Genomic DNA, 16,131 nt, shown 5'->3' on the forward strand with positions numbered 1-16,131 from the left:
TCTGGATTACTCACAGTGCCACATGCTAGTGAGCTCAGAAATAGGAGAAAAGCACAGATGAATACGTGGCTTAAGAGTTGGTGCAGGAGGGAGGGTTTTAGATTCCTGGATCACTGAGACCGTTTTTGGGGAAGGTGGGACCTGTTCAAGCAGGATGGTCTACATCTGAACCACAGCGGGACTAACATCCTTGCGGTGGGTTTGTTAGTGCTGTTGGGAAAAGTTTAAACTAATTCAGCAGGTGGAGGGGACACAGAATGTTAGTAGAATAGGGACATATAATACAGTAAAACTATCAAGTCAGAGACAGTACAGCTGCATTAAGTTTCAAGGGAGTAAGGCAAGGCTGGATGGCCTCTACTTTAATGCCAGGAGTATTACAGGTAAAACAGATGAGTTAAGTGTGAGGATTGACACGTGGAATTGTGATATAGTAGCCATCACTGAGACGTGGTTGATGGAGGGTCAGGATTGGCAGCACAACATTCCAGGATATAGAATCTTCAGGTGAGACAGGGGAGGGGGTAAAAGAGGAGGAGGCGTTGCATTATTAGTTAAGGAATCAGTTACTGCAGAAAGGAGAGATGATATCTTGGAGGGGGCATCGAATGAAGCTTTGTGGGTAGAGCTTAGGAATAAAGAAGGGGCAGCCACATTGTTAGGTGTTTATTACAGACCCCCAGATAGTCAGCAGGAAATTGATGTGCAAATATGTGCACAATTCACAGAGGTGTGTAAAAACAATAATAATAGGGTAATTATATTTGGTGATTTCAACTTTCCCAACATTAATTGGGATAGGCATAGTATTAAGGGCTTGGATGGAGTGGATTTCTTAAAATGTGTGCAGGAAAACTTTTTAGGTCAATATGTAGAGGGTCTAACAAGGGATGGCGCAGTGCTGGACCTAATTCTGGGGAATAAAGCCAGACAGGTGGCTAAGGTGGTGGTGAGGGAGCATTTTAGTGATAGCGACCACAACATGGTACAATTTAAGTTTGTTATGGACAAAGAAATAGACAAGTTGCAAAAAAATGTTTTGGATTGGGGGAAGAGTGGATTTTAGTAAAATAAGGCAGTATCTGGCCAAGGTAGACTGGGAACAGCTACTTGTGGGGAAATCTATAGTGGAGCAGTGGGGGGCATTCAAAAAGGAAATGGGGAGGGTACAGGCTCAACATGTTCCCTCTAGGGTGATAGGAAGGAGTAACAAGCTCAGAGAACCATGGATAACCAGAGATATTCAGGATATGTTGAGAAAGAAAAGAGAGGCTTTTAGCAGGTATAAGGGAAGCAAATCAGTGGAGGCATTAGTGGAGTACAGAAAGTGCAAGGTGGAGCTTAAGAAAGCAATTAGGAGAGCAAAGAGGGGATATGAGAAAGCTCTGGCTGGTAAAAGTAGGGAAAACCCCAAGATATTCTATAAGTACATCAATGGGAAGAGGATAACCAGGGAAAGAGTAGGGCCCATAAGGGACCAAAGGGGCAATCTATGGGTGGAGCCAGAGGATATCGCTAGAGTGTTGAGTGAATACTTCACATCCATCTTCACCCAAGAGAATGAGGATGAAGGTGTCAAATTCGGGGAGAGAGACTGCGAGGTTCTTGAGCAATTTGATTTAGAGAGTGACAAGGTATTGGAAGTAAAAACAAAAAACTGCGGATGCTGGAAATCCAAAACAAAAACAGAATTACCTGGAAAAACTCAGCAGGTCTGGCAGCATCGTATTGGAGTGTTGGCAGGATTAAAAGTGGACAAATCTCCAGGTCTGGATGATTTGTGTCCCAGACTGCTGAGGGAGGCAAGGGAGGAGACCGCAGGGGCTCTGACCCAAATTTATAATTCCTCTCTGGCCACGGGGGAAGTGCCAGAGGACTGGGGAACAGCTAATGTGGTTCTGCTATTTAAGAAGGGTTGTAGAGATAAGCCAGGGAACTATAGACCAATGAGTCTCACGTCAGTGGTAGGGAAACCAATGGAGAAAATTCTGAAGGAGAGAATCTATCTCCACTTGGAGAGGCAAGGTTTGATCAGGGATAGTCAGCTTGGCTTTGTCAGAGGGAGGTCATGCCTAACAAATTTGATTGAATTTTTTGAGGAGGTGACCAGGTGTGTAGATGAGGGTAGTGCAGTTGATGTAGTTTATATGGATTTCAGCAAAGCTTTTGACAGGATCCCACATGGGAGACTTATAAAGAAGGCAAATGCACATGGGATACAGGGTAATTTGAGAAGGTGGATTCAAAATTGGCTTCGTTGCAGGAGACAGAGGGTGATGGCAGAAGGATGCTTTAGTGACTGGAAGCCATTGTTCAGTGGCGCACCACAGGGATCTGTGCTGGGTCCCCTATTATTATTATTTATCATTTATATAAATGACATAGATGACTATGTGGGGGATAGGATTAGTAAGTTTGCGGATGGCACAAAGATTGGCTGGGTGGTTAACAGTGATGTTGAGTGCCTTGGACTACAGGAAGATATAGACAGGATGGTCAAATGGGCAGATAAGTGGCAGATGGAATTTAACCCTGAAAAGTGTGAGGTGATGTACCTTTGAAGAAGTAATTTGACAAGGAAGTATTCAATGAACGCCATGACACTAGGAAGTTCTGAGGAACAAAGGGACCTTGGCATGTGTGTCCATAGATCTCTGAAGGCGGAGGGGTGTATTAGTGGGGTGGTGAAAAAGGCATATGGGACACTTGCCTTTATCAATCAAGGCATAGATTACAAAAGTAGGGAGATCATGTTGGAGTTGTATAGAACCTTGGTAAGGCCACAGCTGGAGTACTGTGTGCAGCTCTGGTCACCACATTATAGGAAGGATGTGATTGCACTGGAGGGGGTGCAGAGGAGATTCACCAGGATGTTGCCTGGGATGAAACATTTAAGTTATGAAGAGAGGTTGGATATTCTTGGGTTGTTTTCATTGGAGCAGAGAAGACTGAGGGGCGAACTGATCGAGGTGTACAAGATTATGAGGGACATGGACAGGGTGGATAGGGAGCAGCTGTTCCCCTAAGTTGAAGGGTCACTCATGAGGGGACATAAGTTCAAGGTGAGGGGCAGAAGGTTTAGGGGGGATGTGAGGAAAATCTTTTTTACCCAGAGGGTGGTGATGGTCTGGAATGCGCTGCCTGGGAGGGTGGTGGAGGTGGGTTGCTTCACATCCTTTAAAAAGTACCTGGATGAGCACTTGGCACGGCATAACTTTCAAGGCTACGGGCCAAGTGCTGGTAAATGGGATTAGGTAGGTCAGGTATTTCTCACATATCAGTACATACTCGATGGGCCGAAGGGCCTCTTCTGCACTGTGTGATTCTATGATTCTGAGTGTGAAGATATGGTAGCTAAATTTGCCGATGACACAAGGCTAAGTAGGAAAGCATGTTGTGAAGAGGACATAAGGAGGTTGCAGACAGATGAGATAGGTTGAGTGCGTGGGCAAAAATCTGGCAGATGGAGTATAATGTGGGAAAATGTGAAGTTGTTCACTTTGGGAGGAAAAATAAGAAAGCAGAATGTTACTAAAACAGAGAACGACTGCAGAATTCTGAGATGCAGAGAGATCTAGGTATTCTAGTACATGAGGCACAAAAAGTTAATGTGCAGGTAAAGCTAATGGAATGCTATCTTTTATTTTGAGAGGAATTGAACATAAAATTAAGGATGTTATGCTTCAGTTATACAGTGCAATGGTGAGACAACATCTTGAATACTATGTGCAGTTTTGGTCTCCTTTTTTGAGGAAGGATGAATATGCTTTGGATGCAGTTCAGAGGTGGTTCATTAGATTGATACCTGGAATGAGTGAGTTGTCTTATGAGGAAAGGTTAGACAGACTGGGCTTGTTTCCACTGGAGTTTAGAAGAGTGAGGGGTGACTTGATTGAAGTATATAAGATCCTGGACGGTATTGACAAGGTGGATGTGGAAAGGATGTTTCCTCTTGTGGGTGAGTCCAGAACTAAGGGCACTGTTTTAAAATTAGGGATCGCCCTTTTAGGACAGAGATGAGTAGAATTTTTTATCTCAGAGGGTTGTGCGACTTTGGAACTCTCTGCCTCAGAAGGCAGTGGAGGTAGGGTCGTTGAATATTTTTAAGACGGAAGTAGATATGATTCTTGCTAAGCAAGGGAATCAAAGGTTATTGAGGGTAGATGGGAATGTGGAATTCGAAACACAAACAGATCAGCTATGATCTTATTGAATAGCAGAGCAGGCTCAGGGGGCCAAATGGCCAATTCCTGCTCCTATTTTGTATTTTCATGTGTATGTAGATGAGAAATTTCTTTTCTCAGAGGGTTGTTAATTTTTGGAATTCCTTTCCCATAGACAGCAGAAGAGGCTGGGTCATTGAATATATTCAAGGCTGAGGTAGACAGATTTTTGATCTAGGAGGGAGTCAAGGGTTTTGGGGTCTGGCAAGAAAGGGGAGTTAAGGAATCAGATCAACCAAAGGGCCTACTCCTGCTCCTATTTCTTATGATCTTTGACCTCACCCTGAACAGACTAGTTCTAATTTTAAAGTTAAGCTTCCTCGTTCTAGACTTCACCCTCCCTCCACCAGATGAAATAGTTTCTGTCTGCCATTGTCTCCTTAAAATTTCTTCAACGCCTTAATTAGAGCACCCCTTACCCTCCCACACCCTTACCGTCAATCACTTCAGCTCATCCAAAATCCAGTCTTAAATTTAAGATTCTCATCTTATTTTCAAATTCTATTCGTGGCCTCACGTCTCCCTAATTCTGTAACTTTCTCCAGCCCTACAGCACTCAAATCTCTGTGTCTCCCTAAACCTGGCATTTTGCGCATTCCCAACTTTCTTTGCTTTACCATTTTGTGTCTTCTTTCTTAATACCTGAATCTGACTCCTGAGCCACGCGGTCCCTGACTTGTGAAGATGCGAGAGTGACAGTGAAGCTGCCATGGGTGAGGGTCCTTCAGGCCGACGTATTATTGAACTCTAAGATAAAAGCAAAAGACTGCGGGTGCTGGAAATCCAAAACACATCTGCCGCAGATGCTGTCAGACTTGCTGAGTTTGTGCAGGTATTTTTATTTTTGGTTTTATTACTGAACCCTCTCTGTTTCCTTGTGCTCCATATAAACACCCAGGAGGGTGCACTGTTGAACAGAAAGAGTTGCTCCAACACTGCCGATAAGTCCTTGCAGACAGACACTTCCTCACAGTGCGTGTGGTATGTGTGCTTGTGTGTGACATAGCATTAGTCCAGAGCGAAGCTGGTGGCATTGACCAATGTTGCACTCGCTGGGGAGCTGAAGTCCAGCGGTCAGCAGCAGCATCGCTTGACCCGACAAGGTAGGGATTATCGGCCAACAGACCGCCGGCGGGAGGGTGCGAGCTGTTTTTAGCAGCAAGGAGTTTTTTTTTGGAGCTGAAGAAACCCCTAAGAATTAGTTTAAATATTGAAACAGGGAACAGTGATGCCACTGGATGGTGAGTTATACAAAGTTCAATTTCTAATGCACTGGACTAGGTTTTTGCACCGAGTTGGAATCTCGACGTTCGCAGGATGAACCTGTCAGGTCTCAAAACTCTTATTGCTGAGTGTCATCAATAAACTGAGGACGGAGCAGGATGTGAGCTGGATTGTTTGCACAAGGAGGAGCAGAATATGGATGACTTTATTTACTGACTAAATACAAGTGTTACTGCGTCCCCTATTTATCTGGCCCATATGGGTGGGTGGTGGGGAGGGGGGCCGGGGTGTTGGTGGTGTTGAATTCAGGAGAGGGAGAGTATTGGTATATGAAATGCTGTTGGTATGGGACCCGGGTTCTTGTGTGCCCACGCCAAAAACACTAGGCTCCAATATGTACCAGTTGCATCATCAGGTTTCGCATTTTGCCTGGTGCCCAGGTTTAGGAATGTCATTGATGCTGTGGCAGGAGGGATCCCATGTGTTTCTACATCACCATCCAAGCAGACATGGTGGGGCAGCATGTGGACAGGGAGACACTGACTTAAGAGTTCACGAAGCAGATCTTGATTTTGGAGCAGGGGTAGTGCAGATGCATCAGAATCATACTGGGGCTGAAAGGGTTAAATTACCACGGCAGATTCCATAGAATATCGATGATTAATAGGTGATTTTAATTCAGACTTTTCAGATGCTTAATAAAGTTTACAGGGGCTGAGAGAGAAACTGTTTCCCCTGGTGGGGTGGAGTCCAGAACAAGGGAACATAATCTTAAAGTTAGAGCTGGACCCATCACGGAGGATGTCAGGAAGCACTTCTTCACACAAAGGGTGGTGGAAACCTGGAGCATTTACTCTGAAAAGAAACAGCTGAGGTTACACAACAATTGAAAATTTCAAAATCAAGATTGATAGATAGATTTTTATTGGCCTGGGGTGTTGAGGATTACTGAACTGTAAGACCCTCTACCTGGGTCTATTGGTTCTTGTCTCTACTCTGGATATCAATGACACACAACAATTTGAATGAGGTTGCGTCAATGGTGATACACCTTTATTAAATCACTAAGCAACAGTACATAGTCACAATAATACCGATTGTTTAGCTTCCCTGCGAGCTGGAGTCCATCTCGGTGGTCAATCTATCAAATTGCACTAGTCACTGCAGCCCAGATGGTCCTGTGGGCTCTTTCTTTGTAACTTTTCTTTGCTATGGCCTTGTGCCATTTAAAGTAAAACCTGCTTTTAATCCATTTAATTGGATTTTACTTACATCACTGTACATCTCCACGCCTTCTCCAGATGTACCCTGGTTAGGCCCCCTTTGAAGGTCAAATTTGAGGTACCAGAGCCAGCTTGACTCCACTTTGTTATCTCCCACACCGTTATCAATCTCCAGAGCTGGGAGAAGGCAGCACGTTTATTGCCCCTTAACAAAGCTCAGTCCATTTATTTTCCCTGGTACAAGTCCTCTTATGGGTTAAGTCATTTTACAGAACTTGCTGATTCTAGCAAGTTTTCACTTGACTAAATTAAGCATCATGCTTTGCGTTTTGAGCCCACAGTGCAGTTCATTCAGTTCTTCGGTTACCTTTGGTCTGGGTTTTTCTTATACCTTGATATTCCATGTTACCACCATGAGACAGACTCCACACACAGGGTTACACCACAACCGGTCTACATTAATCAATATATAAGGAATAAAGAAACAGTTACATGCTTAATATGTGATTAATACATTAAAAGAAAATAACAAATACATTGCCTTACAGAATAAAAGGCAAGTGGATGGAGTTAACGTACAAAAAAACCATGATCCAATTAAATGACTGAACAGGGTCAAAGAATGAATGGTCTATTTCTGTTCCTATTGCATGTAGTTCTTTGGCACCCTCTAATATATAGAAACCTGATTAGCCCATAATTAGGAAATTATGGTGTAATGGTAATGTCACTGGTCTAGTAATCCAGAGGCCCAGGGAGTCTGTGCCTGGGGACATGGGTTCAAATCCCATTACAGCTGCTGGTGGCATTTGAATTCAATTAATTAATCTGGAATTAATATATTCTCAGTGATGGTGATCTGAAATTATCATGGATGCAAAAATGACATAGTGGCATTGGGGAGGGTACAAAAAAAAAAGATTTACAAGGGTGATATTGGAGCTGAGGAAGCTGGGCCTCTTTAGAAAAGGGAGGGGAGGAAAGCTTTAAAATAATGAAGCAGTTTGATAGGAAAGACATACAAAAGCTGTTTCCACTTGTGGAGAAGATGAAAACTAAGGGCCATAAATGTGGGATAGTGATGAATAAATGCAATAGTGAATTCTGGAGAAGCTCAGGCAGTGGTTAGAATTTGGAACTTGCTGCCACCTGAGGCAAATAACATAGATGTGGTTAAGGGTGAGCCAGATAAACATATGACGGAGGAGGGAATGAAAAGATACACTGATAGTGTTGGAGCAGGTAGGATGGGAGGAGGCTGATGTGGAGCATAATCACCAGCAAGACCAGTTATAATGGCAAGGCAGGAAGGATGTTAGAGCCATGAGAAAGGCCCCTGCCAAGTTTCACTGAATAATGCCAGAAATCAGAGAGTAATTAGGAAGAAAAAATTGAAACATAGCACTTTTTGATTCGAACAGGGAAGATTAAAGAAAGATATAAATAGAGTTTTTTCTATCTTATTTCCAGTGAGTGTTAAACATAATTATTAAGATAATGCAGGTTTTTTTATTCATTTGTGAGATGTGCACTTCGCTGGCTAAGCCAGCATTTATTGACCATCCCTAATTGTCATTGGATGTCCTGCAGAATGTGTATCTGGATTACTACAGTAACACATTGATCTGCCTCGAGTGTAGGACTGATTTATTGCACTAATACATCATCCCTTTGGAGTGTGGGACTGGATTACTACAGGAACACTCTGTCCATGTGGAGTGTGGGACTGGATTACTGCAGTAATACTGTGTCCGTGTGGAATGTGGCACTGGATTACTGCAGTAATACTCTGTACATGTGAGTGTGGCATTGGATTACTGCAGTAACACTGTGCCCCTGTGGATTGTGGCGCTGGATTACTGCAGTAACTCTGTGTCCCTGTGAAGTGTGGCACTGGATTACTGCAGTAATACTTCGTACATGTGGAGTGTGGCATTGGATTACTGCAGTATCACTGTGCCCCTGTGGAGTGTGGCACAGGATTACTGCAGGAACACTCCATCCCTGTGGAGTGTGGCACTGGATTACTACAGGAACACTCTGACCCTGTGGAGTGTGGCACTGGATTACTGCAGTAACACTGTGCCCCTGTGGAGTGTGGCACAGGATTACTGCAGGAACACTCCATCCCTGTGGAGTGTGGCACTGGATTACTACAGGAACACTCTGTCCCTGTGGAGTGTGGCACTGGATTACTGCAGTAAAACTCTGTCCCTGTGGAGTGTGGCACTGGATTACTACAGGAACACTCTGTCCTTGTGGAGTGTGGCACTGGATTACTGCAGTAACACACTCTGTCCCTGTGGAGGGTGGCACTGGATTACTACAATAACACTCTGTCCCTGTGGAGTGTGGGACTGGATTACTACAGGAACACTCTGTCCCTGTGGAGTGTGGCACTGGATTACTGCAGTAACACTGTGCCCTTGTGGAGTGTGGCACTGGATTACTGCAGGAACACTCTGTCCCTATGGAGTGTGGCACTGCATTACTGCTTCTGAAGAACATAATTTGTGATGGGAGGAACTGACACCCTGAGTCATGCCCCCATGTCCATCCTTGGCCTGCTGCAATGTTCCAGTGAAGCTCAATGCAAACTGGAGGAATAGCACCTCATCTTCCAACTAGGCACTTTGCAGCCTTCAGGACTTAACATTGAGTTCAACAACTTTAGATCATGAACTCTCTCCTCCATCCCCACCCCCTTTCCAATCCCCCTTTTTCCAATAATTTATAATTTTTTATATATTTTTTAAATATATATTTTTCTTTTCCCATCTGTTTCCATTATTTTTAAATGTATTTCTATCCATTGTTTTATCTCTACCTTTTAGCCTATTTCGATCCCTTCCCCCAACCCCAGCTCCATTAGGGCTATCTGTACCTTGCTCGTCCTGCTTTCTACCCTTAATGTCATCATTAGCACATTCCTCAGCTAATATCACCACCATCAACACCCCTTTGTCCTTTTGTCTATGACATCTTTGGCAATCTCTTCTTTGCCTCCACCTATCACTGGGTCTCTCTCCAGCTCTACCTGTCCCCTACCCCTTTAACCAGCGAATGTTCCACCTTATTTCTTTATTTCTTAGTTCTGATGAAGAGTCATGTGGACTCAAAATGCTAACTGCATTCCTCTCCGCAGTTGCTGTCAGACCTGCTGAGTTTTTCCAGATATTTTATTTTTGTTTCGGATTTCCATCATCCATAGCACTTTGCTTTTATCTTAGCGTTTAATTGACTGCCACTTCTCTTCAAAGAATGTCTACCTTGAAGAAGAATTGCTCTTCTCTCTGACAGGATTTCTGCCTGTCTCTTTTGCCCTGTTCACTTTCATTGCTTTCCATTTCTCTCCTAGTGTTTGACAAGGTGTTTACTAAAACCTGCTTTCACAGCCATATTTCCTTCCTCAGTGACTGTCTCCATCTCCGACTTACCCCACGTGGATTTCAACTGAAGTTCCATCCGTCATATTTCAAACCCACCCAGGATTACAGGTATCTCCGGAACATACAGCGCTCCTTGGACTGCTGTTCTTGTCGCATCCTGAGATCCACACTCAGTGCCATGCTCCGCCATATGAACACACTCGATCTCTCCCTTCAGCAGCACTGATGCACCCTATCTTTAAGCTGTCCTTGCCCCCAGTTTCATTTTATTCTTCATCTCATCCAACGCCTCAACAAGAAACCTTGTCTCTTTCTTTCAGGTGCAAAGGAACGCAAACTCCAACGACTCATCAACACCAATGCGCATCCAGAACCCTCCACCCATCCCGTCTTCCAATCCCAGCCCCGGCCGTGTATTCACCATACCCCCTGACCTTCCCCTCTCTGATGCTGAATGCTCAGTGCTCAGCAAAGGACTCAGTTTCATACCTTACACCCTCATCGCAATGAATTTCAGGCTCGGCACAAGGCTGAACTCTTCATCCGGCGCCTTCGTCTCCGTGCTCACTTCTTTGGGCAGGAGTCCTCTCCCCGTTCAACAGATCTTTTTACTCACCTCCAATATTCCCCTCCACCTGGACCCCTCCCTCTGGATTCTTACCTGCTCTTGATCTTTTCATTGAGAACTGTCAGCGTGACATCAGTTGTCTCAATTTCTCTGCTCCTATCACCCATTATAACCTGTCTCTCTCTGAACTTCTGCACTCCGTTCTCTCAGGTCTAACCCTGACATTGTCATCAAACCCGCTGACAAGGGTGGTGCTGTTGTTGTCTGGTGCACTGACCTCTACCTTGCAGAGGCTGAGAGTCAACTCTCAGACACCTCCTCCTACCACCCCCTGGATCATGACCCCACCACTGAACATCAAGCCATTGTTTCTAGGACTGTCACTGACCTCATCTCCTCTGGAGATCTTCCCTCCACAGCTTCCAACCTCATAGTCTCCCAACCTCGGACGGCCCGCTTCTACCTCCTACCCAAAATCCACAAACAGGACTGTCCCGGTAGACCGATCATGTCAGCCTGTTCCTGCCCCATGGAACTCATTTCTTGCTATCTTGACTCAATTCTCTCTCCCCTTGTCCAGTCCCTTCCCACCTACATCCGCGATTCCTCTGACACCTTACATCATATCAACAATTTCTGGTTCCCTGGCCCCAACCGCCTCCTCTACACCATGGACATCCAATCCCTCTACACCTCCATCCTCCACCTGGATGGTCTGAAGACTCTCCGCTTCTTCCTCGAACAGAGGCCTGAACAATCCCCATCCATCTTTACTCACCTCCGTATGGCTGAACTTGTTCTCTCACTGAACAATTTCTCCTTAAACTCATCTGACTTCCTCCAAATAAAAGGTGTGGCTATGGGTACGCACATGGGCCCCAGTTATGCCTGTCTCTTTATGGGGTATGTGGAACATTCCTTGCGGCCCCCTCCCACAACTCTTTCTCTTTCTCCGGTACATCGATGACTGCTTCAGTGCTGCTTCATGCTCTCGTCTGGACCTGGAAAAATGTATTCATTTTGCTTCCAATTTCCACCGCTCCATCATTTTCACATGGTCCATCTCTGACACTTCCCTTCCTTGACCTCTCTGTCTCCATTTCTAGTGACAGACTGTCCACCGATATTCATTACAAGCCTACCGACTCCCACAGCTACCTTGACTACAACTCCTCACACCCCGCTTCCTGTAAGGACTCCATCCCATTCTCTCAGTTCCTTCACCTCCGTCACATCTGTTCAGATGATACCACTTTCAAAAACAGTTCCTCTGACATGTCTTCCTTCTTTCGTAACCGAGGTTTTCCACCCACGGTAGTTGACAGGGCCCTCAACCATGTCTGGCCCATCTCCCGTGCATCCGCCTTCACACCTTCCTCTCCCTCCCAGAACCCATGATAGGGTCCTCCTTGTCCTCACTTATCACCCCACCAGCCTCTGCATTCAAAGGATCATCCTCTGCCATTTCCGCCAACTCCAGCATGATGCCACCACCAAACACATCTTCCCTACACCCCTCCTGGCGGCATTCCGCAGGGATCGTTCCCTCCAGGACACCCTGGTCCACTCCTCCATCACCCCCTACATCTCAACCTCCTCGCATGGCACCTTCCCATGCAACCGAAGAAGGTGCAACACCTACCCCTTTACTTCCTCCCTCCTCATCATCCAAGGGCCCGAAAACTCCTTTCAAGTGCATTTCACTTGCACTTCCCTCAATTTAGTCTACTGCATTCACTGCTCCCAATCTGGTCTCCTCTGCATTGGAGAGACCAAACGCAGACTGGGTGACTGCTTTGTGGAACATCTTCGGTCTGTCCGCAGGCATGACCCAGACCTCCCTGTCGCTTGCCATTTCAACACACCGCCTTGCTCTCATGCCCACATGTCCGTCCTTGGCCTGCTGCAATGTTCCAGTGAAGCTCAACGCAAACTGGAAGAACAGCACCTCATCTTCCAACTAGGCACTATACAGCCTTCCGGACTTTTATTGAGTTCGACAACTTTAGATCATGAACTCTCTCCTCCATCCCCACCCCCTTTCCAATCCCCCTTTTTCTAATAATTTATAATTTTTAAAAATATATATATATATTTTTTTATATATATTTTTCTTTTCCCACCTATTTCCATTATTTTTAAATTTATTTCCATTCATTGTTTTATCTCTACCTTTTAGCCTATTTCAATCCCTTCCCCCCACCCCACCCCCAATAGGGCTATCTGTACCTTGCTCATCCTGCTTTCTACCCTTAATGTCATCATTAGCACATTCCTCAGCTAATATCACCACCATCAACACTGCTTTGTCCTTCTGTCTATGACATCTTTGGCAATTTCTTCTTTGCCTCCACCTATCACTGGCCCTCTATCCAGCTCTACCATCCCACCCCCTTTCAACCAGCTTATATTCCACTTCATTTCTTTATTTCTTAGTTTTGTTGAAGAGTCATATGGACTCGAAACATTAACTGTATTCCTCTCCGCAGATGCTGTCAGACCTGCTGAGTTTCTCCAGGTATTTTTGTTTTTGTTTCAGATTTCCAGCATCCGCAGTATTTTGCTTTTACCCTGTGTTCAGTTCCTGCTCAATGGAGCAGATCTGTCAGTACCTGTGTTTAAAAACAATGCTCCCTGTTTGTCTCTGTTCCTGCGCCAGTGCTCCAAGCACCATGAACCATTCCTCTTTATTCCAGATTTCTGCCTGTTATCTGAATAAAACATATTCTCATGATGTGATGGCTGAGTGCCTGGTGTGGATTCACACACAGCTCAAAGGTCAGGGCTTCCATTACAGGCAGCGAGAAAGAGAGGGCTGGCTAAACAGCACAGAACAAAGGCACAGGGGCGCCAGCTGCTTTCCCATTCCCTTTCAGTGAAATCGCCACGATTGGAAAATTCATAAATGCTGCAATTTGTTGGTGCTTGAAGGGTTAAAAAAATACTTAAAACTATATTACTGCTGGTTAATATCCAATTGTCTTTACTCTTTCCTTCCTTGTTGTGACCTGCAGGCTCTCTTCTGAATGGGCAGGTCAATGAATATTTCTACAGAGTTTTGTGTGCTGGTATCCTGGTACTGCCTATAGTGAAATCACAAGCTAGATCCTTCCATATCCTCATCCCGGAACTTCAGTGACATGGATAGTTTGAAGGACTGTTCTCCTTGGGGAAGAGAAGCTTGATTTGATCGAGGCATTCAAAATCATGAAGGGTCTGGACAGAATATATAGAGAGAAATTATCTTAGAATCATCTTCATCAATGATCTTCCTTCCATCATAAGGTCAGAAGTAGGGATGTTCACTGATGATTGCACAATGTTCAGCACCATTCACAACTCCTCAGATACTGAAACAGTCCAGCGAGACCTGGACAATATCCAGGCTTGAGCTAAGTGGCAAGTACATTTGTGCCACATAAGTGTCAGGCAATGACCATCTCCAACAAGAGAGAATCTAACCATCACCCGTTGACATTCAATGGCATTACCACCATTGAATCTCCCAGTATCAACATCCTGGAGGTTACCATTGACCAGAAACTTAACTGGGCCAGCCATGTAAATACTGTGGCTACAAGAGCAGGTCAGAGGCTAGGAATCCTCCAACAAGAACTCACCTCCTGACTCCCCAAAGCCTGTCCACCATCTACAAGGCATAGGTCAGAAACGTGATGGAATATTCCCCACTTGCCTGGACGAGTGCAGCTCCAGCAACACTCAAGAAGCTCGATATCATCCAGAACAAATCAGCCCGCTTGATTGGCACCACATCCACAAATATTCACCCTCTCCACTACTGATGCTCAGTGCAGCAGTGTGTACCATCTACAAGATGCACTGCAGGAATTCACCAAGGCTCCTTTGACAGCATCTTCCAAACCCATGACCACTACCATCTAGAAGGACAAGGACAGCAGACAAATGGGAACACCAGCACCTGGAATTTCCCCTCCAAGTCACTCACAATCCTGACTTGGAAATATATCGCCATTTCTTTACTGTCACTGGGTCAAAATCCTGGAACTCCCTCCCCAACAGCACTGTGGGTGTACCTACACCGCATGGACTGCAGCAGTTCAAGAAGGCAGCTCACCATCACCTTCTCCAGGGCAATTAGGGATGGGCAATAAATGCTGGCCCAGCCAGAGAAGCCCAGGTCCCATGAATGAATAAAGAAAAACATTCAGGCAACACCTCTGGCATTGACAGCTAGGGGTGATGGAGTCTGACATCCTCTGGTTGTTTGCTGGGGACATGCCTGTTAGATTGATAGGGCTGGAAACATTCTGGATCGTCTTGAAGTTTTCAGGAATTGGAGATTAAGCTCCAGGACACTCCTGAAATTAGCCCAGGAGAAAAACCATTGAGGGGGCATTGAAAAAAAAAATCCCCACTTTTGGTTATCGGTTATAAGAATGAAAAGGCTGTTCATTGAGGAATGAAGAATCATCCATTCGATTAATGAATCTATTCACTTTCCAATTGGCTGGGAAGACAGTGTGCGAGGATTGGGCAGCCAATGAGGAAAATATGGGGCTGGGGCTGTTAGTGAGAGTTGGTCATATGATGAAACCTTTTAGCCAGCCGGAAATGGAAGCTCACTGGTTGATATATTTAGGCCCTGCGTGAACTTTCAAATTGTTCCAAACCTACACTCCTAACCCGTTTCCCATCTTTAGGCAGAGAACCACAGTTGGAGACAAGAGGACTATGCTCAAAGCTTATCCTGCAAAAGTGGACACATAATGCTCGAGGCTGTTCTCAGTGGGAATGCTGCAAGGTTAGTGAGCAGACTGCTGGGCTGGAAGGTGAATGTGCCTGTGCAGCACCTTAGAGCCAAGAGCACTATCAGACAGCCTGACTCTTTCCTGGGTTTGGGGGTGTAGGTATTTTTGGGGGGAGGGGGCACAATGGCTGGTGAGGATCAGGTGTTTCTGTCTTTCTATGGGTGCATCTTTTTAGGTGAGCTGTACTTGGGCTGCCTGAAGTTAGAGGTTCAGACAGTCTGGAGGCCTTATAAACCTTCCACATCTCATTCACCATTCTGTTGGGAGAGTGCTGGGCTCTGGTGGTTCTGGTTCTTGTTGTTGGCTTGGATGTTGGATTGGTGTTTGGCCAAGGTTTCATCCATTTCTTCCATTGCTTGATGTTAAACCACACCTGGTTGGTCTGGCTGGTTTGGAGGTGCAGGGTTGGTGTTACTTTTGATCATTTCTTGCGGGTTGGACAAAAATGGCATTCATCTCCTTGGCAGTGCCATTTCTTCTTTTTCTGCTTGGGCCATCAGGAAGCTCTATGAGGCTGAGGAAGGTGGTTCTTGTGGCAAGAAGTGGATCAAGTAGCATGCTCACCTGTTTTTTGTTGTTGATGGTGTGAGACTGCTACCACGTTCAAGCATCCCTTGTGGTTCTGGCATGCTGGCTGGAAGTCGCCATGTATACACAGTGGTTGTCTACCAACTGTACCATCATCGTAGCTGGAGGTGGCAGCTCCTCAGACTG

At 45.3% G+C, this 16,131-nt stretch overlaps 1 protein-coding gene across 7 annotated transcripts in view; it reads left to right on the top strand.

Moving 5' to 3' along the window:
• The first annotated feature begins 5,224 nt into the window (after positions 1–5,224).
• Positions 5,225–16,131, top strand: part of LOC121271063 (anoctamin-7-like) — a 233,562-nt gene continuing 222,655 nt past the window's right edge. For 2 of the 7 annotated variants that reach the window (XM_041176779.1, XM_041176789.1), the window contains exons 1-3: positions 5,260–5,326; positions 13,642–13,912; positions 15,310–15,410. The gene's annotated coding sequence lies outside the window, so the exon portion shown is untranslated. Of the gene's footprint in view, positions 5,327–13,641; positions 13,913–15,309; positions 15,411–16,131 lie in introns of all 7 variants that reach the window. The other 5 variants (XM_041176770.1, XM_041176824.1, XM_041176816.1 and 2 more) reach the window with 4 other exon arrangements.

The sequence above is a fragment of the Carcharodon carcharias genome, chromosome 2, assembly GCF_017639515.1.
Source record: "Carcharodon carcharias isolate sCarCar2 chromosome 2, sCarCar2.pri, whole genome shotgun sequence".
NCBI classification, from domain to species: Eukaryota; Metazoa; Chordata; class Chondrichthyes; order Lamniformes; family Lamnidae; genus Carcharodon; species Carcharodon carcharias.